The following is a 23,995-nucleotide window of genomic DNA, read 5'->3' on the forward strand; positions in this document are numbered from 1 at the left end:
ATCTTACTAACTAGCATCGGCCTGAAATCTGCAGCAAATATGAAAACATAAATTGAATTTTAATAAAACAAACATGTCTCTAAAAATAGAATGTTCTCTTTTTTATGCTTCTTCTCTAATCCTATAGGTGAATATGGGGAGTTCTGGCCATGATTTTGTCTTGAAATTCCATCAAATTTTCCATTAAAAACAATCTCTTCCTTTCTTTTCTAAAAGTCTATCTTCAATACGCTTGTCAATAATTTGCCCTTGATGTCAAAAAAGTTATTCAGTTTAACTCAGATGATGTTATCTATTAACCAAGTTCAGTAAACGATTCACCATGGACTTTGACATCTATAAATCAAGTTAAATAGACCTAAAATAACTAAATACAAATGTAAGCCTACCAAATATAAAAACTTAACAAATATAACACTATCAGAATAAATATAAATGATTTGGGCAATTACTGTCTTTTACAGGTATGAGAACAAGGTAATCATAATTTATTATTAGTTGGGGAATTAACTGTAAAGAAATAGAGGAGCTAAAAATATATTTTCTCAATTTTATGAGGCTTTGAATAATTAAATAATTATATTACTTTAAGGAATAGAACTTAAAAATGCAAGCACTGATGTTGCTAAAGACATAATGCATGTAATTAAAGCAGTAATACACCATAAACCTAAATCATATATTAGTAATATGATAATATCCTTTCCTATAATAGTCTTTAAATCATAGTTTAATCTTTGGTCATTTTATGCCAAACTCAAGATATATCTTCATTTTTTATCAATATGCAATGATGTTAACATAAAGGAGTTTAAGTAACTCAGGATTTAGAGACTTTATTTCTGAATTTTCTGAGTTTATTCAAAAAGATTACTCTGACAACTAAATGCATATATTCTATCTTGTAAGGACCAAAGCTTTTCTTAAACCATAATATTTACCTATTTGTGTCATCTATATATCATTATGGGGCTTCCCAGGTGGTGTCAGTGGTTAAGAACCTGCCTGCCAATGCAGGAGACATAAAAGACACGGGTGTGATCCATGGGTCAGAAAAGATTCCCTAGAGGAGGGCATGGCAATCCACTGCAGTATTCTTGCCTGGAGAACCCCATGGACTAAGGAACCTGGCTGGCTGCAGTCCACAAGGGCACAATGACTCAGATATGACTGAAGAGACTGAGCACATCTATACATGATTAAAATCATTGTATTAAAAATATGATAATAATTTTAGGTATACAAAGGCTAAACCTTTGTAATAGGTTACATTTTTCTAGTTTAAGTACTAATAAACATTACTTTTGGAGTTTTATGACCTCTGGCTCTTATAGTTAAAGTAACATGCTTTAAAATATCTTTTAAGAGGGACGGTATGGGGAGGCAGGTGGGAGAGGGGTTCAGGATGGGGAACACTTGTACACCTGTGGTGGATTCATGTTGATGTATGGCAAAACCAATACAATATTGTAAAGTAATTAGCCTCCAATTAAAATAAATAAATTTATATTAAAAAATAAAATAAAATATATTTTAAACTCTTTAACAATTCATATGTGATTATATTATGTAGTCCTGCTCAAGTTTTTCTGGATCATGATAATCTAAAATACTATAGGTAGATGCAAGTTTTTTGTTCATGTGTGTACATTCATATATATATATATGAACACAGAATCAGGTTCTATATGTTATAAAAAATGTTATTCATGCAGTGTTATACTTTGATTATTAAATTTACTTGCCTTTATGATAAGGGAAGTGTTTGTTTCCATTATGTTCTATATATTTTACCAAAGATAATAAGTCACCTGCTTACTGAAATCTAACATATTGCCTAAATTAATGGGAGTATCAATGGTAATATTTTAAATGGTAATAGAGTTGGAGTTTAGAAGGATCTGCTGCCTATGGAGCAGAAAACATAAATTTTGCAGTGTACATGAATTGCTACCTGCCGGGAACCACCATGGGAGATCCCACCCATGACAAAGGTCATGCGGAGAAGACCTGACAGGTAAAGGCGGATCAGGACTCGAAGGATTCCCTGGACCTGCTCGAGCACCTACCCAGAAACCAAAATCTGTCTGTCTACTGTTTACTATATTATGCCTTTCAACCACTTTTCTGATATTAGCAGGGGGCTATCCCTGACCACCTTTCTCTGGAGAAAATCAACTTAGTGCTCTAAGTTGATAAGTCTCCTGGGCATGAAAGGAATATTTCTATTCTAACCCCTCTGTTGGCATTCTAGCTTGCTTGACAGGTTTTTCCTTACTCTTACAACTAACACACATGATTGTTCACAACTTCCCAACCATGAAAGGCATGAGAAGCCTAAACATTCTAAAAGTCCTAATGGGCATAAAGCCCATTATTATTAGAATAGTACTGGTAAAGGGCTTCATTATTGGGCCAATGCTTGCTGCCAAGTTCCCATATCCCTTGTCCATTGTGCACCTGGGAGTGCATTAGTTAATGTAGTTGGAATGTAAGTAAAACAAGTAGTAGCCTTGGTATTAACCACATCAGACCTTTGAGCTAATAAGTTCTTTCTTTGTTGTGACTCATGCACCTTTTCTCCGTGAGAATGTAACTCTGTTCAGTACTTTCTGAGGCTGACACAGATTAGAAATATAAAGAAAAAACACTTCAAGGGAAAACAAGTTTTCTGGTTGATCAACCTTTATTAAAAAAGGGGTCATAAAATGTCAACAGGCCTCCAGGCCAGAAGATAATGTACATAGCATAAGACCCTTGTTTATGGAAAGGCATACAGAAAAAAATCCTGGTTTCGATAAGGGCAAAACTACTGGAGTGTTTGGGCTGTCTCTGCATGACCTTGCATCTTTCATTTCCCTCTATGTACAAGTCAGGGTATAAAAGCGCCTTTTGAAAATAAAGTTATGGGCCTCGCTCACCGAAGCTTGGCCTTCCCGTGTCATCCATTAACTGATGCAGTCCATCCTGAGGGTGCCCTTGGATCCTGCTGGGGCTGGACCCCAGCAGCTACCTACCATTTTCTGTTTTTCAATTTTATTTTTCCCCAGGTTCTTTGCCTCTGAATCTCATTCCACCTCTGCCATGATTCTAGATTTTTTATCTAAACTTTGCCAAACAGGCTGAGATTTTAATTCTCATTGTCAGTTACTGCCACTCACTTTCTCTCCAAAGAAAAAATAGTCCTTCATATATTTAGATGTAATGCCCTCATATATGATATCAACAGTCCATATGACACCATGAAATTCAGACATCTACTTTTCACAGTTAATGCAATATTCAGATGTAAACCATTATTCTTCACAGAGGGAAGCCACCCCAGCTGTGTAAGAGCCCTCTGTAATGATGCAAATCTCAGCAGGAATCAACAAGTCTTCCCATCCACAGTGAAACATTTAATTCCATGTGTATAATATTTAATAAAGAAAGGTTATTTCTACAAGCTGTCTATAGTGGTTGAGAAATTTTGTCTTAGGGGCTATAAATACTTCCATTTCCTCAGTACTCTTAACAAAATATAAAATCTGTTTAAATCTGAACTCATTAAAACATAGTAAAGAGGACTTAAGGAGCCACTTGATGAAGGTGGAAGAGTGAAAGAGGCAACTTAAAACTCATTCAAAAAATCTAGGATCATGGCATCCAGTCCCAACACGTCATGGCAAATAGATGGGGAAAAAGTGGAAACAGTGACATTTTATTTTCTTGGGCTGGAAAATCACTGCAGACCATGACTGCAGCCACGAAGTTAAAAGATGATTGTTCCTTGAGAGGAAAGATACGACAAACCTGGTGGGAGTTGTGGTTTAGGTGCTAAGTCGTGTCTGTCTCTTGTGACCCCAAGCCAGTCTCCTCTGTCCATGGGATTCTCCAGGTGAGTATATAGGAGTGGGTTGCCAGTTCCTTCTCCAGGGTGTCTTCCTGACCCGGGGATCGAACCTAGGTCTCTTGCATTGCAGGCAGATTCTTTACCAACCACACTATGAAGGAAGCCCATGACAAACCTAAACAGAGCATTAAAAAGTGGAGACATCACTTTGCTGATAAAGGTCTCTATAGTCAAGGTTATGGTTTTTCCAGTAGTCATGTATGGATGTGATATTTGGAACATAAAGAAGGCTGAATGCTGAAGAATGAATGCTTTCTAACTGTAGTGCTGGTGAAGATTCTTGAGAAACCATTGGACAGCAAAGAGATCAAACCAGTCAATCCTAAAGGAAATCAACCCTGAATATTCATTGGAAGGATTGATGCAGAAGCTGAATCTCAAATACTTCGGCTACCTGATGTGAAGAGCTGACTCTTTGGAAAGTTTGAAGGCAAGAGGAGTATGGAGTGACAGAAGATGAGATGGTTGATTGGCATCACTGAATCAGTGGACATGAGTTTGGGCAAAGTCTAGGAGATAGCGAAGGACAGTGATGCCTGGCATGCTGCAATTCATGGGGTTGCAGGAGTCAGACACAACTGCTCAACTGAACAACAACATCACCTCACACCACTCAGAATGGCTATCATCAAAAAATCTACAAGCAATAAATGTTGGAGAAAGAATGAAGAAAAGGGAGCCTTCTTGCACTGTTGGTTGGAATGCAAATTGGTATAGCCACATGGAGAACAGTAAAGATGTTCCCTAAAATACTAAAAGTAGAACTACCAGAAGATCAGCAATTCCTAACTGGTCATGTACTCTAAGAAAACCATATGTCAAAAAGATATATGCACCTCAAATGTCATTTCAGTACTATTTATTAATGCAATAGCCAGAACATAGAAGTGACATAAATGTCCATCAGCAGATAAATGAATAACATATATTAATGCATACATGTGGAATCTGAAAAAAAAATGGTACAGATTAATCTATTAGCAGGGCAAGGGTATAGATGCAGACATAGAGTACAGATATGTGGACTTGGGAAGGGGAATGAATTGGGAGATTGGGTTTGATGTATATAACCTACCATGTGCAAAACAGATAAATGGTAGAAACCTCCTGTATAGTTTATGGAGCTCTGCTTGTTGCTCTTTGGTGACTTAGATGGTGGGATGGGGGTTCACAAAGAGGTCCAAGAGGGAGGGTACATATGTATACGTACAGCTGATCACTTTGTTGTACAACAGAAACTAACACAACAATGTAAAGCAGCTATACACCAATAAAAGATCTGGAAAAAAAAAAAAAAAAACAACTATCACTGTTTATGGAAAACATGATACTACCCATAGAAAATCCTAAAGATGATGCACAAAACTACTAGATCTCATGAATGAATTTGGTAAGTAAACAGGATACAAAATTAATACAGAAATTTGTTGTATTTCTATACACCAGCAATGAATGACCAGAAAGAAATTAAAGAAAAAAAATCCCCATTACCATTGCATCAAAAAGAATAAAATATCTAGGAATAATCGTACCAAGGAAGCCAAAGACGTGCTCTGAACAGGATAAGACCCTGATGAAATAAATCAAAGATGACACAATCAGATGGAAATACATACCATAGTCTTGAATTGGAAGAATCAATATTATCAAAATTTCTACAGTACTCAAGGCAATCTACAGATTCAATGCAATCCCTACCAAATTACCAATGGTATTTTTTATAAACTAACACAATTTAAAAAAAAAATTATAGAGACACAAATGACCCTGAATGGTGAAAGCAATTTTGGGAAAGAAAAACAAAGATGGAGGAATAAGCTCTCCCAGACTGCACTACAAAGCTATAGTCAACAAGGCAGATGGTACTGGCACAAAACAGATATAGATCACTGGAATAGAATAGAAAGTCCAGAAATAAACCCACAGACTTATATTCAATTAATCTCTAACTGTGGAGAAAAAAACAGGATCTTCAATAGGTGGTGCTGGGAAAACTGGAAAGATATATGTAAAAGAATGAAAGTAGAACATTATTTAACATCATATACAAAAATTAACTCAAAATGGATTAAAGACCTAAATGGAAGACCAAAACATTTGAATAAATCACAATAATATCCTTTTTGATTCATTTCCAAGAGTATTGGAAATGAAAACAAAACTAACAAATGGGATAAAATTAAACTCAAAAGCTGTTGCACAGCAAAGCAGAACATAAGCAAAATAGGAAGGCAACCCTCAGAGTGGGAAAAAATATTTACAGATGAATAAATTGACAAGGGATTAATCTCCAAAATATTGCATCAACACAGATAGACCTGAAAGTGATCATACTAAGTGAATAAGGAATACAGAGAAAGATAACTATCACAGAGCTTATATGTGCAATCTAAAAAAAGAAAAAAAGAACTTATTTACAAAACAAAAACAGATACACACTAAAAACAAACTTATGGTTACAAAATGGGCAAGGTATGGGGAAAAATAAATTGAAAGTTCATATTAGCAGATATAGACTACTATATTTAAAGTAGTTGAACCAACAAGGGCTTACTATACTTACTATAAACCACAGGAAATTCTGCTCAATATTCTGTAACAACATAAATGTGAAAAGAATTTTGAAAAGAGCAGATATATGTATATGTATAACTGAATCACTTTGCTGTACACCTGAAACTAACACATTGTTAATCAACTATAATCCAGTATAAAATTAAAAATAAAATAAATCTCCTTGCCTTAACATCTCTTAAAGTGTGCGTATTTCTGGCATTAAGTGATAATCTCTTCTGTACCTAAAATATCTAGAAGAGTTATCAGTAAAAAAAAAAAAACACTACAGAGATCTTCCTGTTCAAATGATCTTAAAAATAAAACCAGAAAAAAAATTCCAAAAAATCTAGCCCTAATAGAATATGCAATCACATAATCTCAGATTTTAAAATATTACTTAGAAATTATTATGGATTTGTGTTTAAGCCTGAGTAAATATTTCCTAACTCAGTGTATTGTGTTTTATCAAGTTTTTTTTTTTTTTTTTTCACTTCAAAGCAGTTGCTTTCCATTTTAATCCATTATACAAAGTACACATTTCAAAGTTCAGCCCAACCTACTATGAACTCATTGGAATTGTTAAGGAGAGATCTATGGATTGTGAGTTTCATGCATTTGGTTTAAGATTTAATTCAAGCAAGAGTTAACCATGAAGACTGTGAAAGTCTTCTGCATCCTTTTCATGCTGCATCTATGTCTCCTTGACTCCGGGAGGATGGGCAAAGTTCTTGTATGGCCTGCGGATTTTAGTCACTGGATTAATTTACAAGTTATTCTAGAAGAGCTTAACCTTCGTGGGCATGAGATAACTGTCCTGGTACCTTCACAAAATCTTGTGATTGATCATACCAAGATTCCCTATCATGTGGAGATCCTCCATATTTCAGTAACTAAAGAAACTTTGATCGAAGAGCTCAATACCATTCTCTATGAAGAAATTTTTGAACTGCCAAAGCTCTCATGGTGGGAAATGCAAATAAAACCGGCAGACTTAGAGAGAAAATTTTTATTAATAAACAGAAGAGTGTGTGACAGTGCTATCACAAACAAGGAGTTACTCAGCAGGCTACAGGCAGCCAAGTTTGATGTCTGTATTGCTGACCCTTTAAGTTTTTGTGGGGAATTGGTGGCTGAAGTCCTGAATATTCCATTTATACTCACTTTTAGGTTTTTCTGTGGGAATGTCATTGAAAGACTGTGTGCTGGGCTTCCTATGCCTTCTTCATATGTTCCTGGTATCACATCAAGACTGACAGACAAGATGACTTTTAGACAGAGGCTGGAGAACTGGTTACTGTATACAGTGAGTGACATGATATATTCATATTATATATTTCCAGAATGGGATGAATATTACAGCAAGGTTTTAGGTAAGAATAATATGTATATAATAAATATTCTTATATTCTATAAATAATGTAAACATTTATCTAGCTGTATGAAAACTTACAAATGCTATTTTAGGGTGGCTACACTGTTTTGAATGTAAAAATTAATAACACTCTAATTTTTTTTTTGTTGTTTTGAGTTATATGATTGAATAATGATAACATTCCATCTTCTAGAGGATCTTCCCAACCCAGAGATCGAATCCAGGTCTCCTGTATTTCAGATTGATTCTTTACCATCAGAGCCACCAGGGGAACCCTGGTATATATCCAAGAAGGAATATTCTCTATATTTAAGCTTAAGTTTTTGGAGTGTCTGGAAAACCCAAATCTGACAGTGTGCTTAATTTCCATAACCTTGGACTACTCTTGTGTTCTGCTTCTCCTTTTTCACAACCTGATTTCTTTCTGATTAACCTGTTCTTCTTAAGGCTTTATATTTGTATGCTATGAAAGAATAGTTAATTGATGACCAGGTTTGCAATGTGGTGAGCATGAAACTAGAAAATAAATAATGTGGTTTGGTTTCATTTGTTCTTGTCTTCAAAAGTGTAAAAACAAAAGATTTTTTTTCCTATAGGACCATGCTTCTAGATTTTTTAACTCACTTTAGTGTTTTGTTCTTCTTCTATTTAAGGTTAGAGGTCATTAGAAGTCAACTAGTGACTTTTGACCCTGAGTACAAATTTTTTCTCTATTTTAGCAAGCCCATGTACCCCTTCTATTTTGCTTTTGACTAATTTATTTTTTATTATGTTTATGTGATTATGATAAGGAAGTTTTGCATAAGAGGTAACTTATTTTTGAGAAAACAGTACCTTTCATATATTATTTAGTTAGATTTTTTTGAGGTATTATTAACATGCAACACTGTATTAGTTTCAGATGGTGACAAAAAATTAGTCAATAGTCAACCTAGAATAGTATGGAAGATTTCATTTGAGCCAATATGAGGATTATAACCCTGGAGAAAATCTGTCAGGAAGCTCTGAGGAATGCTCTGCCCATTAGAAGTTAAAGAATTGTCATATAAGTTTTTGAGGGAAGGGGTTATACATGAAAGAGTTATACATCAGAACATTATATTGCCAGTTTATGTAGTCCTAAAAAGTGAGTGGTGGGTCACTGTGACCCCTTAAAAGATTAAGGAAAGAATGTTAGCTTTTAATGAGTTACATTGCTGGTGCCAGGAGGAAATTAGTTTTTCTGTAGAGTAAATTTCCCTGTGTCTTCTGAGGGGATCTAGTTAATGTATAATGCGGAAGCACATTGCACACTAAAACGGAGTGCCGGGCAGTGGCTCAACTGGTAGAAAAATTTTCATGCAAAATTTTGCTTCTCCAGACTTAAAATAATTTTGTTTCAACACAGGTATGCAACAAAATGAATAGATATTTGCACCTATTGTGAAATAATCACCAAATAACTCTAGATAATATCCATTGCTACACATAAATACAAATGGTATTTATTTGACAACTCTTAATTTCTACTTTGGTTATTTTTGAGATTGGACCCAAGTACTGCATTTCACACACTTTTCTTGACTATGAGGAACACTCCCATTTCTTCTAAGTTATTCTTGCCCATGGTAGTAGATACAGTGGTCATCTGAATTAAATTCACCCACTCCAGTTCATTTTAGTTCATTGATTCCTAAAATGTCTATGTTCACTCTTGCTATCTCCTTTTTGATCACTTCCAATTTATGTTGATTTGTGGGCTGAACATTCCAGGTTCCTATGCAGTATTCCCTTACAGCATCGGACTTTACTTCTGTCACCAGTTACATCTAAACCTGGACAGTTATTTTTGCTTTCGCTCCATCTCTTCATTGTATCTGGAGTTATTTCTCCACTCTTCTCCAGTAGCATATTGGGCATCTACTGTCCTAGGGATTTCATCTTTCAGTGTCATATCTTTTTGCCTTTTCATACTGTTCATGGGGTTCTTAAGGCAAGAATACTGAAGTGATTTGGCATTGTCTTCTCCAGTGTACCAGATTTTGCCAGAACTTTCTGCCGTGACCCACTCGTCTTGGGTGGCCCTACAAGGCATGGCTCACAGTTTCACTGAGTTAGACAAGGCTGTGGTCCATGTGATCAGTTTGGTTAGTTTTCTGTGTTTTTCATTGTGGTTTTCATTCTGTCTGCCCTCTGATGAAAAAGATAAGAGGCTTATGCAAGTTTTATGATGGGAGAGTCTGTTGTGGGGGAACCGGTTTTGTTCTGATGGGCAGGGCCATGCTCAGTGAATCTTTAATCCAATTTTCTGCCGATGGGTGGGGCTAGGTTCCTTCCCTGTTGTTTGGCCTGAGGCCAAACTTTCAACCCATGCCTCCACCAGAGACTCTTGGACACTCAAAGGCAAGTCTGGCTCGGTCTCCCACTGGCCTCCAAAGTCAAATTCCCTGTGGGTTCTCAGTTACATTGCCAGATTCCCAGATTGGAAAATCTGTTCTAAGAAAATCTGAACTTTCTTAACAGTGTGGGAAAATCTTTAGTATAATTGTTCTGCAGTTTGTGGGTCATCTGCTCAGCAGCTCTATGGTGGGGTTAATGACGACCTCCACCATGAGGCTCAGGCCTCTCATTGGATAATCGAGACCTGCTGCAGTTAGAGTCCCTGTCCCCACAGGAGGCCACTGCTGACCCATACCTCTGCAGGAGATACTCAAACAATCAAAGGTAGGTCTTGCTCAGTCTCTATGGGACATCTGGGTCTTGGTGTGCACAAGAGTTTGTTTGAGTCCTCCAAGCATCTCTGGTGAGTATGAGGTTTGATTATAAAGACAATTTTGCCCCTCCTACCATCTTATTGAGGCTTCTCCTTTGCCCTTGGAATTGGGGTATCTTTTTTTTTTTTTTTTTGGTGGAATCTAACATTCTGTCCGTGGTTGTACATCAGCTAGTTGCAACTTTGGAGTTCACACAGGAGAAGATGAGCACATGACCTTTTAGTCTGCCATCTTGTTTGTTGATGTCCTTTTCATCATAAGGGACTGGAAGGCAAAAGCAGGAAGTCAATAGATAGCTGGAGTAACAGGCAAATTGACTATGGAGTACAAAATGAAGCGGGGCAAAGGCTAACAGAGTTTTGTCAAGAGAAGGCAATGGTCATAGCAAACACCCTCTTCAACAGCACAAGAGAAGTCTTTAGACGTGGACATCACCAGATGGTCAACACCGAAATCAGATTGATTATATTCCTTGGAGTTGAAGATGGAGAAGAACTGTACAGTCAGAAAAACAAGACAGGGAGTTGATTCTGGCTCAGATCATGAACTCCTTATTACCCAATTCAGACTTTAATTAAAGAAAGTAGAGAAAACCACTGGACCATTCAGGTATGACCTAAATCAAATCCAGTGTGATTATACAGTAGAAATGACAAATAGATTTAAAGAATGAGATCTGATAGACAGAGTTCCTGACAAACTAAGGATGGAGGTTCATAACATTGTACAGGAGGCAGTGATCAAGACTATCTCCAAGAAAAAGAAATGCAAAAGGCAAAATGTCTGAGGAGTCCTCACAATTAGCTGACAAAAGAAGAGAAGCTAAAGGCAAAGGAGAAAAGGAAAGATATATCCATCTGAATGCAGAGTTCCAAAGAATAGCAAGGAGAGATAAGAAAATCTTCCTAAGTGATCAGTGCAAAGAAATAGAGAAAGCTAATACAATGGGAAAGACTAGAGATCTCTTCAAGAAAATTAGAGATACCAAGGGAACATTTCATGCAAAGATGGGCACAATAAAGGACAGATATGGTATGGACCTAATAGAAGCAGAAGATATTAAGAAGAGGTGGCAAGAATACACAGAAGAACTTATAAAAAACATCTTCATGACCCAGATAACCACGATGGTGTGGTCACGCACATAGAGTCAGACATCCTGGAGCCTGAAGTTAAGTGGGCCTTAGGAAGCATCACTACGAACAAAGCTAGTGGAGGTGATGAAATTCCAGCTGAGCTATTTCAAGTTCTAAAAGATGATGCTGTGAAAGTGCTGCACTCAATATGCCAGCAAATTCGGAAAAATCAGCATTGGCAACAGGACTCAGAAAGATCAGTTTCATTCCATTCCCAAAGAAAGGCAATGCCAAAGAAAGCTCAAACTACCACACAATTGCACTCATCTCACACGCTAGCAAAGTAATGCTGAATATTCTCAAAGCCATGCTGCAACACTGCGGATATTCAAGCTGGATTTAGAAAAGGGCAAAGAACCAGAGATCAAATTGTCAACATCTGTTGGATCGTAGAAAAATTGAGAGCTCCAGAAAAACATCTAGTACCACTTTATTGAAATGTCAAAAACTTTGACTGTGTGGATTACAAAATAATGGAAAAATTCTTCAAGAGATGGGAATACCAGACTATCTTACCTGACTCCTGCAAAGCTTGTATGGAGGTCAAAAGGAACAGTAAGAACTGGAAATGGAACAACAGACTGGTTCCAAATAGGGAAAGGAGTACATCAAGGCTGTATATCCTCTCCCTGTCTTATTTAAATTATATGCAGAGTACATCATGAAAAATGCCAGGGTGGATGAAGCACAAGCTGAAATCTAGATTGTCAAGAGAAATACCAATAACCTCAGATATGCAAATGACACCACCCTTATGGTAGAAAGTGAAGAGGAACAACAGAGACTTGATGAAGGTGAAAAAGGAGAGTGAAAAATTGGTTTAACACAACATTCAAAAAATGAAGATCATGGCATATGGTCCCATCACTCAATGAAAAAAGATGGGGAAAACAATGGAAAGAGTAAGAGACTTTATTTTCTTGGGCTCCAAAATCACTGCAAATAATGATTGCAACCATGAAATTAAAAGACCTTTCACTTTGGAAGAAAAGCTGTGACAAACCTAGACAGCATATTAAAAAGCAGAGACATTACTTAGCAACAAAGATCCATATAGTCAAAGCTATGGTTTGATCAGTAATTTTATATTGATGCAACAGTTGGACCATAAAGAAGGTTGATCATGGAAGAACTGATCCTTTTGAACTGTGGTGTTGGAGAAACATCTTGAGACTCCCTTAGACTGCAAGGAGATCAAACCAGTCAATCCTAAAGGAAATCAATCCTTAAGATTCACTGGAAGGACTGATGCTGAAGCTGAAGCTCCAATATTTTGGCCACCTGATGTGAAGAACCGACTTACTAGAAAAGATCCTGATGCTGGGCAAGATTTAAGGCAGGAGGAAATGGGGATGACAGAGGACCAGCTGTTTGGATGGGACTACCGTCTCAGTGGACATGAGTTTGAGCAGGCTCCAGGAGATGATGAAGGATAGGAAAGCCTGGATTGCTGTAGTCCATGGTGCCGCGAAATGTAGAACATGAATGAGTGACTGAACAAGAACAATAACCACACCTACGCAGACATAGAGTTTGCAAATATTTTTTCTATTTTCATAGGCTGCCTTCTTGTTTGTTGATCATTTCTCTTACTGTGCAGTGTGCAGCGGCCGCTAGTTGAAAGTAGTTCACCTAGTTCATTTTTTTATATTGTTACTTATACTTTCAGTTCAGTTCAGTAGCTCAATCATGTCTTATTCCTTGAAACCCCATGGATAGCAGCATGCCAGGCTTCCCTGTACATCACCAACTCCCTTAGCCTGCACAAACTCACGTCCATAGGGTCAGTGATGCCATCCAACCATCTCATCCTCTGTCATCCACTTCTTCTCCTGCCTTCAGTCTTGCCCAGCATCAGGTTCATTTCCAGTGAGTCAGTTCTTTGCATCAGATGGCCAATGTATTGGCGCTTCAGCTTCAGCATCACTTCTTCCAATGAATATTCAGGACTGATTTCTTTTAGGAATGACGTGTTTGATCTCCTTGCAATCCAAGGTACCCTCAAGAGTTTGTTCCAACAGCACAGTTCAAAAGCATCCATTCTTCAGCGCTCAGTTTTCTTTACAGTCCAAATCCATTCATACATACATACATAGCTTTGATTAGATGGCCCTTTATCAGAAAAGTAATGTCTCTGGAATTTAATATGCTGTCTAGGTTGTTCATAGCTTTTCTTCCAATGAGCAAGCATCTTTTAACTTCATGGCTGCATCCACGATCTACAGTGATTTAGGAGCTCCCCAAAATAAAATCTCTCAGTGTTTCCATTGTTTCACCATCAATTTGTCATTAAGTCATGGGACCAGATGCTATGATCCTCATTTTTTGAATATTGAGTTTTAAGACAACTTTTTCACTCTCCTCATTCATTTTCATCAAGAGGATCCTCAGCTACTGTTGGCTTTCTGCCAGGATGGTGTTGTCATCTGCACATCTGAGGTTACTGATATATGTCCCTGCCATCTTCATTCCAGCTTGTGCTTCATCCATCCTGGCATTTTTCAATATGTACTCTTCATATAAGTTAAATAAGCAGTGTGACAATATACAACTTTGACATACTCTTTTCCCTATTTGGAACAAGTCTGTTGTTCCATATCCAGTTCTAACTGTTGCGTCTTGATCTGCACATGGATTTCTCAGGAGGCAAGTACATTGGTCTGATAGTCCCATCTCTTGAAGAATTTTTCCATTATTTTGTAATCCACACAGTCAAGGGCTTTGAGGTAGTCAATAAAGCAGAAGTAGATGTAGTAGTAGAGGAGAGTGAAAAAGTTTGTTTAAAACTCAACATTCAGTAAACTAAGATCATGGCATCCAATTCCATCACTTCATGGCAAATAGATAGGAAAACAATGGAAACAGTGACAGACTTTAATTTGGGGGGCTTCAAAATCACTGCAGGTGGTGACTGCAGCCATGAAATTAAAAGAACGCTTGCTCCTTGGAAGATAAATTATGATCAACCTAGACAGCTTATTAAAATGCAGAGACATTGCTTTGCCCACAAAGGCCCATCTAGTCAAAACTATGGCTTTTCCAGTAGTACTGTATGGATGTAAGAGTTGGACTATAAAGAAATCTGAGCACGAAGAATTGATGCTTTTGAACTGTGGTGTTGGAGAAGACTCTTGAGAGTCCCTTGGACTACATGGAGATCCAACCAGTCCATCTTAAAGGAAATCAGTCCTGAATATTCGTTGGAAGGACTGATGCTCAAGCTGAAACTCCAATATTTTGGTCACATGATGTGAAAAACTGGCTCATTTGAAAAGACCCTGATGTTGGGAAAGATTGAAGGCAGGAGGAGAAGGGGATGCCAGAGGATGAGATGGTTGGGTGGCATCACTGATTCAATGGACATGAGTTTGAGTATCTCTGTGAGTTGGTGATGGACAGGGAAGCCTGGTGTGCTGAAGTCCATGGAGTCACAAAGAGTCAGACATGACTGACCGACTGAACTGAACTGAGCTGGTGCAATATTGTTCTTTACAGCATCAGACTTACTTCGGTCACCAGTCACATTTACACCTGGGCATTGTTTTGGCTTTTGGTCCATCACTTCATTCTTTCTGGAGTTATTTCTCCACTCTTCTCCAGTAGCATATTGGGCACCTATCAGCCTGAGGTATTCATCTTTCAGTGTCATATCTTTTTGCCTTTTCATATTGCTCGTGGCATTCTCAAGGAAAGAATATTGATGTGGTTTGCCATTCTCTTCTTCAGTGGACTGCATTTTGTTAGAACTTTCCATTATGACCTCTCCATCTGTGCAGCCCTAAATGTAATGGCTCACAGTTTCATTGAGTTAGACGAGGCTGTGGTCCATGTGATCACTTTTATTAGTTTTGTATGATGGTGGTTTTCATTCTGCCTGCCCTCTGATGAATAAGAATAAGAAGCTTATGAAGCTTCCTGATGGGAGAGTCTTGGATTACCATATTGAATGGTTTGCCTTGGAAATGAACAGAGATCATTCTGTCGTTTTTGAGATTGCATCAATCTCAAATTGATGGTTGGATGGCATCACCTACTCAACGGACATGGGTTTGGGTGGACTCCACGAGTTGATGATGGACAGGGAGGCCTGGCGTGCTGTGATTCGTGGAGTCGCAAAGAATTGGGCACGACTGAGGGACTGAACTGAACTGAACTGATGGGAGAGCCTAATTGTGGGGGAAACTGGGTCTTGTTCTAATGGGTAGGGCCATGCTCAGTCAATCTTTAATCCAATTTTCTTCTGATGGGTGGGGCTATGTTACCTCCCCGTTTTTTCAGTTCAGTTTACTTCAGTTCAGTGGCTCAGTCATGTCTGACTCTTTGCAACCCCATGGACTGCAGCATGCCATGACTCCCTGTTCATTCAACCTCCTGGAGTTTACTCAAACTCATGTCCATTGAGTCGGTGATGCCATCCAACCATTTCATCCTCTGTCGTCTTTTTCTCTTCCTGCCTTCAATCTTTCCCAGCATCAGGGTCTTTTCAAATGAGCCAGTTTTCACATCATGTGACCAAAGTATTGGAGTTTCAGCTTCAGCATCAGTCCTTCCAATGAATATTTGTGATTGATTTCCTTTAGGATGGACTGGTTGGATCTCCATGTAGTCCAAGGGACTCTCAAGAGCCTTCTCAACACCACAGTTCAAAATTATCAATTCTTCAGCACTCAATTTTCTTTATATTACAACTCTCACATCCATGCATGACTCCTGGAAAAAACCATAACCTTGACTAGATGGGCCTTTTTTTTGGCAAAGAAACATCTCTGCTTTTTAATATGCTGTTTAGGTTGGTCATTGGAGAAGGCAATGGCACCCCACTCCAGTACTGTTGCCTGGAAAATCCCATGGATGGAGGAGCCTGGTAGGCTGCAGTCCATGGGGTCGCTAAGAGTCAGACACAGCTGAGCGACTTCACTTTCACTTTCCACTTTCATGCATTGGAGAAGGAAATGGGAACCCACTCCAGTGTGCTTGCCTGGAGAATCCCATGGATGGAGAAGCCTAGTTGGCTGCAGTCCATGGGGTCGCACAGAGTCGGGCACGACTGAAGCGACTTATCATCAGCAGCAGGTTGGTCATAACTTTTCTTCCAAGGAGCAAGTGTCTTTTAATTTCAAGGCTGTAATCACCATATGCAATGATTTTGGAGCCCCAAAAATTAAATCTCTCACTGTTTCCACTGTTTCCCTATCTATTTGTGATGAAGTGATGGGACCAGATGTCATGATGTTAGTTATCTGAATGTTGAGCTTTAAGGCAACGTTTTCACTCTCCTCTTTCACTTTCATCAAGGGGCTTTTTAGTTCTTCTTCACTTTCTGCCATAAGGGTGGTGTCATCTGCATATCTGAGGTTATTGATATTTCTCCTGTCAATCTTGATTCCAGCTTGTGCTTCATTCAGTCCAGCATTTCTAATGATGTACTCTGCATATAAGTTAAGTAAGCGGTTAGACACATACATCTTTGACATACTCCTTTTCCTATTTGGAACCAGTCTGTTGTTCCATGTCCAATTCTAACTGCTGCTTCCTGATCTGCATACATATTTCTCAACAGGCAGGTCAGGTGATCTGCTATTCCCATCTGTTTAAGAATATTCCACAGTTTGTTGTGATCCACGCAATTAAAGGCTTTGACATAGTCAATAAGGCATAAATAGGTGTTTTTCTGGAACTCTCTTGCTTTTTCAATGATCCAAGGAATGTTGGCTATTTGATCTCTGGCTCCTCTGCCTTTTCTAAAACCAGCTTGAACATCTCGAAGTTCACAGTTCATTTACTATTGAAGCCTAGCTTTGAGAATTTTGAGCATTACTTTGCTAGAATGTGAGATGAATGCAATGGTGTGGTAGTTTGAGCATTCTTTGTCATTGCCTTTCTTTGGGATTGGAATGAGAACTGGTCTTTTCCAGTCCTGTGGCCACTGCTGAGTTTTCCGAATTTGCTGGCATATTGAGGGCAGCACTTTCACAGAATCATCTTTCAGGATTTGAAATAGCTCAACTGGAATTCCATCACCTCCATTAGCTTTGTTCATAGTGATGCTTCCTAAGGCCCACTTGACTTCACATTCCAGATTATCTGGCTCTAGATGAGTGATCATACCATCATGATTATCTGGGTCATGAAGATCTTTTTTGTATACTTCTTCTGTATATTCTTGCCTCCTCTTAATAAATTCTTCTTCTATTAGGTTCATACCATTTTTTGTCTATATCGAGCCCATCTTTACATGAAATGTTCCCTTAGTATCTCTAATTTTCCTGAAAAGATCTCTAGTCTTTCCCGTTATTTTGTTTTCCTCTATTTCTTTTCACTGATCCTTGAGGAAGTCTTTCTTATCTCTACCAGTTATTCTTTGGAACTCTGCATTTAAATGGATATATCTTTCTTTTTCTCCTTTTTTTTTTTTTTTTTTTTTTTTTTTGCTTCTCTTCTGTTCACAGCTATTTGTAAGGCCTCCTCAGACTACCATTTTGCTATTTTGCATCTCTTTTCTTGGTGATGGTCTTGATCCCTGTCTCCTGTACAATGTCAGGAATCTCCAAGCATAGTTCATCAGGCACTCTGTCTATCATATTTAATCCCTTGAATCTATTTCTCACTTCCACTGTATAGTAAGGGATTTGTTTTAGGTCATATCTGAATGGTCTAGTGGCTTTCCCTACTTTCTTCAATTTATCTGAATTTGGCCATAAGGAATTCATGATCTTAGTCACAGTCAGCTCCCAGTCTTGTTTTTGCTGACTGTATAGAGCTTCTCCATCTTTCACTGCAGAGAATATAATAATCTGATTTTGGTTTTGACCATCTGGTGTTATGCATGTGTAGAGTCTTTTCTTGTGTTGTTGGAAGAGGGTGTTTGCTATGAACAGTGCATTCTCTTGGCAGAACTCTATTAGCCTTTGCCCTGCTTCATTCTGTACTCCAACGCCAAACTTGCCTGCTACTCCAGATATTTCTTTACCTCCTACTTTTGCATTCCAGTCCCCTATAATGAAAAGAACATCTTTTTGGGGTGTTAGTTCTAGAAGGTCTTGTAGGTCTTCATAGAACCGTTCAAATTCATCTTCCTCAGCATTGTCAGTCAGTCAGTTCAGTCACTCAGTCGTGTCAGACTCTTTGCCACCCCATGGCCTGCAGCATGCCAGGCCTCCCTGTCTATCACCAAGTCCTGGAGTTACTCAAACTCATGTCCATTGCATCAGCGATGCAATCCAACCATCTCATCCTCTGCCGTCCCCTTCTCCTCTCACCTGTAATCTTCCATGGCATCAGGGTCTTTTCAAATGAGTCAGCTCTTCGCATCAGGTGGCCAAAATCCTCAACATTACTGGTCATCAAACCCATGCCTCCACTGGAGACTCCTCAACACTCATAGGCAAGTCTGACTCAGTCTCTTGTGGGGACACTGCTCATTTCTCCTGGCTGCTGGTGTGTGCAAGATTGTTTTTTGAGCTCTCCAAGTGTCTGATTCTCCAATCCTGTGGAAGAACATTATAGAAAGTTCTATAATGATGCTCCACTAGCCTCCAAAGTCATATTCCCTGGGGGTTCTCATCTGCTCACCAACTCTATGGTGAGGCTAATGGCGACTTCCTCCAAGAGGGCTTATGCCACATGGTTCATGACACAGGTCTGCTGCAGTCATAGCCCCTGTCACTGCGGCAGGCCACTGCTGACCCGTACCTCTTCAGGAGACAATCAAACAATCAAGGGCAGTTCTGACTCAGTTTCATTGGGATCTCTGGGTCTTGGTGTGCAGATTTTGTTTGAGCCCTCCAAGCATCTCTGGCGACTATGGCGTTTGATTCTAACTGCAATTCCCCCCCTCCTACTATCTTGTTGGGGCTTCTCCTTTGCTCTTGGGCCTGGGGTATCTTTTTAGGGGGAATCTAACCTTTTCCTGGTCATTGGTTGTTTAGCAGCTAGTTGCAATTTTGGAGTTCACACAGGAGAAGATGAGCACACATCCTTCTACTTCACCATGTTAATATCAAGATACAGTCCATGAATTCTCCAAGCCACAATATTGGAGTGGGTAGCCTTTCCCTTCTCCAGAGGATCTTCCTAACCCAGGGATCAAACCCAGTTCTCCCACATTGTAGCCGGATTCTTTACCAGTTGAGCCACCAGGGAAGCCCACTTATACTTTAGGTATCATATCTAAATTCACTGCCACTGTGAATGTCAAGAATTATTTCCCTTTGTTTTCTTTGAGTAATTTTATGGTTTTAGGTCTTATATTTAAGCCTCTTATCCATTTTAATATAATTTTGTAGTGGGGTAAGATCAGAGTTTAGTTTTATTCTTTTCTATGTGACTATCCTTTTATTAATTTATTTTTTTTAGTAAGAATTATTTAAAAGACTATCTTCTTTCATTGAGTATTTTTGGCTTTCTTATGAAATATTTTTTGACCACATATGCATGAGCTTATCTTTGGGCTTTTGCTTCTGTTCTAATGGAACATGTGACTGTTTTTAAACCTGCATGTATTGTTTTGATTAATATAGCTTTATAATATTTCTTAAAATCAGAGTGTGTGATGCCTACATCTTTGTTTTTCTTTCTCAGGATTGATTTGTCTATTTGGAACTTTTTCATTTTAATCTGAATTTTTATTATTTTCCTTGTTACTAGTTTTAACAGATTTATCTTTACTACCCTATCATTATTAAAAATTTTATTTATTCCTAAAAACATAAAAAAGATATAGGATTGAAGTGTATAGCTCATTTGGTCAAGAATTCATCTGCAGTGTAGGAGATCCCAGTTCAATTCCTGGGTCGAGAAGATCTGCTGGAGAAGGGATAAGCTACCCACTCCAGTATTCTTGGGCTTCCCTTATGGCTTGTCTGGTAAAGAATCTGCCTAAAATGCGGGAGACCTGGGTTCGATCCCTGGATTGGGAAGATCCTCTGGAGAAGGGAAAGGTTACCCACTCCAGTATTTTGGCCTGGAGATTTCCATGGACTGTATAGTCCATGGGATCACTAAGAGTTGCACACGACTGAACAACTTTCACGTCACTGGAAAAAAGGAAGTGACCATAGGTCTATTCAATATTTCCTCTGAGAAATTACTCAACAACTCACAAACAACATGAGTGCATCTAACGAACTCTGCTTTCTAGCAATATGTAATATGTTGAAAAAGGCATATGACTTAATCATGGTCAATATGTTGCACTGAAACTTCTTCTGGGCATTTTGTGATGGAAACAGGTGCTTATATCTCTAGAAATGGCCCTATAAAATGTGGGGAGAAACTATCACACATCCATGTTGAGAGTTCAAGCTACAAAAGGCAACATTGAGTAAAGATAACTTAAAATGTCATCAAAGCGACATTTTCTGAGTCATGGATTAAGCCTTGAATGATCTACAATTGGACTGAAGCTGTTTGTTTACTTCTGATCCCAGCAGTCTGACACTCAGTTTAGGAACTTCTTTTCCAGTGATAAGAATATTACTCTGTCCCTGATTCTTCCATAATTCTTAGCAATTTAGAATATCCTTTGGTGGAGTATACCAATAATCTGAGAGGAAGAGTAAATACTTGGTAAATAGAAGAAACACATTTTTTTTTATTCTCATCAATGTTAAAATTCTATAAGTTATAGATATAATTTGGCTATTCAGAATTTAAAATTTTCATTATATTATATATTACAAGTATGTTTTTCCAATTTTAAAAATATAATGCATAATTAACAACTTTTATCTATAAAATTATAAATATATTATATTAATATACATTTATACATATTATAAAATATATAAACATATAATAAATATATGAATGAATATAAATTTATGTATAAAATATACATTAAAATAATTTATAAAATTATTTATTAAAGAATGTCATAGTTATGTTCAAATAATTGATGAGAAAATAACCAAGAAAGACAGCCTTCATTTCAAAAACTTGTGAAACTCTTTATAAAACTTTCAAGAGACAAAAGGATTTTAGGATAAGAGTAGTAGGCTAGACAAAACAATGGTCAAAAAAAAATAGCCTATAGAGCAATAGAATCATGATTTGGGAGATGGTATTTTCTACCAGACAGACATATAACAGTTAACAATTAACTTCAAAGTATATTATCTCAAAAGTTCAGAGTAAATTAAAAAATAAATGACAAAGTAAAACCTATGCACATTTTCCTAAAGATATGTGCTGAGTATGAAAGTGGATATTGCCATTACCAGAATAAAACCCCTCATTTACTGAGATTTGCCTTGATCTGTTATGCAGATACATCTTCCTAGGAGTTCAAAATCCCTTATATTTTCTAGTCAAAACTTTAGTGCACTTAGAACATCATGGAAAATATTCAAAAAGCCATGTAGTGAGAAACCAGATGGCTATGGTTTCCTCCTCTCAGTGACATGGAGCACATATTTCAAAAGGACACCAAAACTCTGGGTAAGATTCACTATAAAATAGAAATTATTTCACCACCAGATTATTATGCAGTGCAATATTTTCACCAAGAGGATAAAATCTTATAAAATAGGAAATTTCATTTCCTATAGCAAAGGAGACAATCATTTTAAGAATTGTATTAAAAGTATTCAGGATGTAATTAGTTGTGACAACACACTTGAAAATAATAGAAAAAAAGATGGGTAAAACGCAAGTTGTTTTTCAACATAATCAGAGGCTTTTGGAGCAATGAGGATGAGATAAATTGGAATTTCAGAGAAGAAGGTGTAACTCTACCACAGAAGGCTGAGAATTGCTACCTAAGTTTTTTGTACTTATAGGAGCACCTGAGTGGGCTCAGGCTTAGATCAAGATGAAAGACTCCATTGACAGAGAAAGAGAGCAACAGGCTTTTGGCTTTGCTCCATACTTAAATCTGTGTTTGAAAGTGAAAGTCGCTCAGTCCTGTGGGATTCTTTGCGACCCCTTGGACTATACAAGTCCATGGAATTCTCCAGGCCAGAATACTGGAATGGGTAGCTTTTTCCTTCTCAAGGGGATGTTCCCAACCCAGGGATCAAACCCAGGTCTCTGGCATTTCAGGTGGATTCTTTACTAGCTGAATCACAAGGGAAGCCCAAATCTGTGCTTCCTTATTCATAATCTGACTATGTGTACTCTTCAGGGTAAAAGGCCAATTGATTTAACCTGGGTTGCACAGGCTGCGTATTGGTCTTTAAGAATTTACTTAGAATATTAGGTGAAGATATATCTCTCATTTAACATATCAGATTGTTTTCCCTCTATAATCCTTCATTTTTATTCAGGAAAGCCTACCACACTGTGTGAGATTATGGGGAAAGCTGACATGTGGTTGTTTCGAAGTTACTGGGATTTTGAATTTCTCAACCTTACTTACCTAATACTGAATTTGTTGGAGGACTGCACTGCAAGCCTGCAAAGCCCCTACCCAAGGTAATTAAATGTGCTTATTTTTGTCCTACATGAATGAAGTGTGAAGTGTTAGTCACTCAGTCATATCTGACTCTTTGCGACCCCATGGACTATAGCCTGCCAGCATCTTCTGTTCATGGAATTTTCTAGGCAAGAATACTGGAGTGGAATTGCCATTCCCTTCTCCAGGGGATCTTCCCAACCCAGCGATGAGTATTTATCTCTTAAAATGATTTCTGGTTTATTGTTAACAATATTTGATCCCCAAACAGAGAAAACAGACATAGAATTTAATGGTCATTATTTTCTTAGACTATACACTACAGTAAGAAGGTGAGTAGCCTTTATTTTGGATTATGTATTATTATCTAATGAAGTAGTCCTCAATATTTTCTTTTCTTGTTCAAAGTCCATTAACTATTCATGAAAATGTGTTTTATATAAATTTAAAAATATTTCCTAGTATCTTACAAATACTATGCTATAATTGAACATAAAGATATCATTACATCTCAAGTCAAATCATCTCCCAACATAGTGTAATGGTTAACTTTAAGTGTCAACTTGCCTGGCCAGGTACCCAGGTATTTAGACAAACATTTTTCAGAACTTACTAAGAGGCTATTTTTAGATGAAATCAACTTTTAAAGATGTGGACCTTGGTTAAACAAATTACTCTCCATTATGTGGGTAAGCCTCATTCAATTAGTTGAAGATGTGACTAGAACAAAAGACTGAATTCTGCCAGTAAGCAGCCTTCAGACGAACTACAGCAGTGGCTTTCTGAGTCTCCAGCCTAATGTACTGTTCTGCAGATTAAACTTGACATCCTCCATAACCATGTGTGTGAGTGCTAAGTCACTTCAGTGTTGTCTGACACTTTGCGACCTCATAT

The 23,995-nt window shown here is 37.8% G+C and overlaps 1 pseudogene; it reads left to right on the top strand.

Annotated features, from left to right (window-relative positions):
* Positions 1 to 7,034: 7,034 nt before the first annotated feature.
* Positions 7,035 to 23,995, top strand: part of LOC112586182 — a 39,417-nt pseudogene continuing 22,456 nt past the window's right edge.

This window comes from Bubalus bubalis, chromosome 7 (assembly GCF_019923935.1).
Source record: "Bubalus bubalis isolate 160015118507 breed Murrah chromosome 7, NDDB_SH_1, whole genome shotgun sequence".
In the NCBI taxonomy this organism is placed as follows: Eukaryota; Metazoa; Chordata; class Mammalia; order Artiodactyla; family Bovidae; genus Bubalus; species Bubalus bubalis.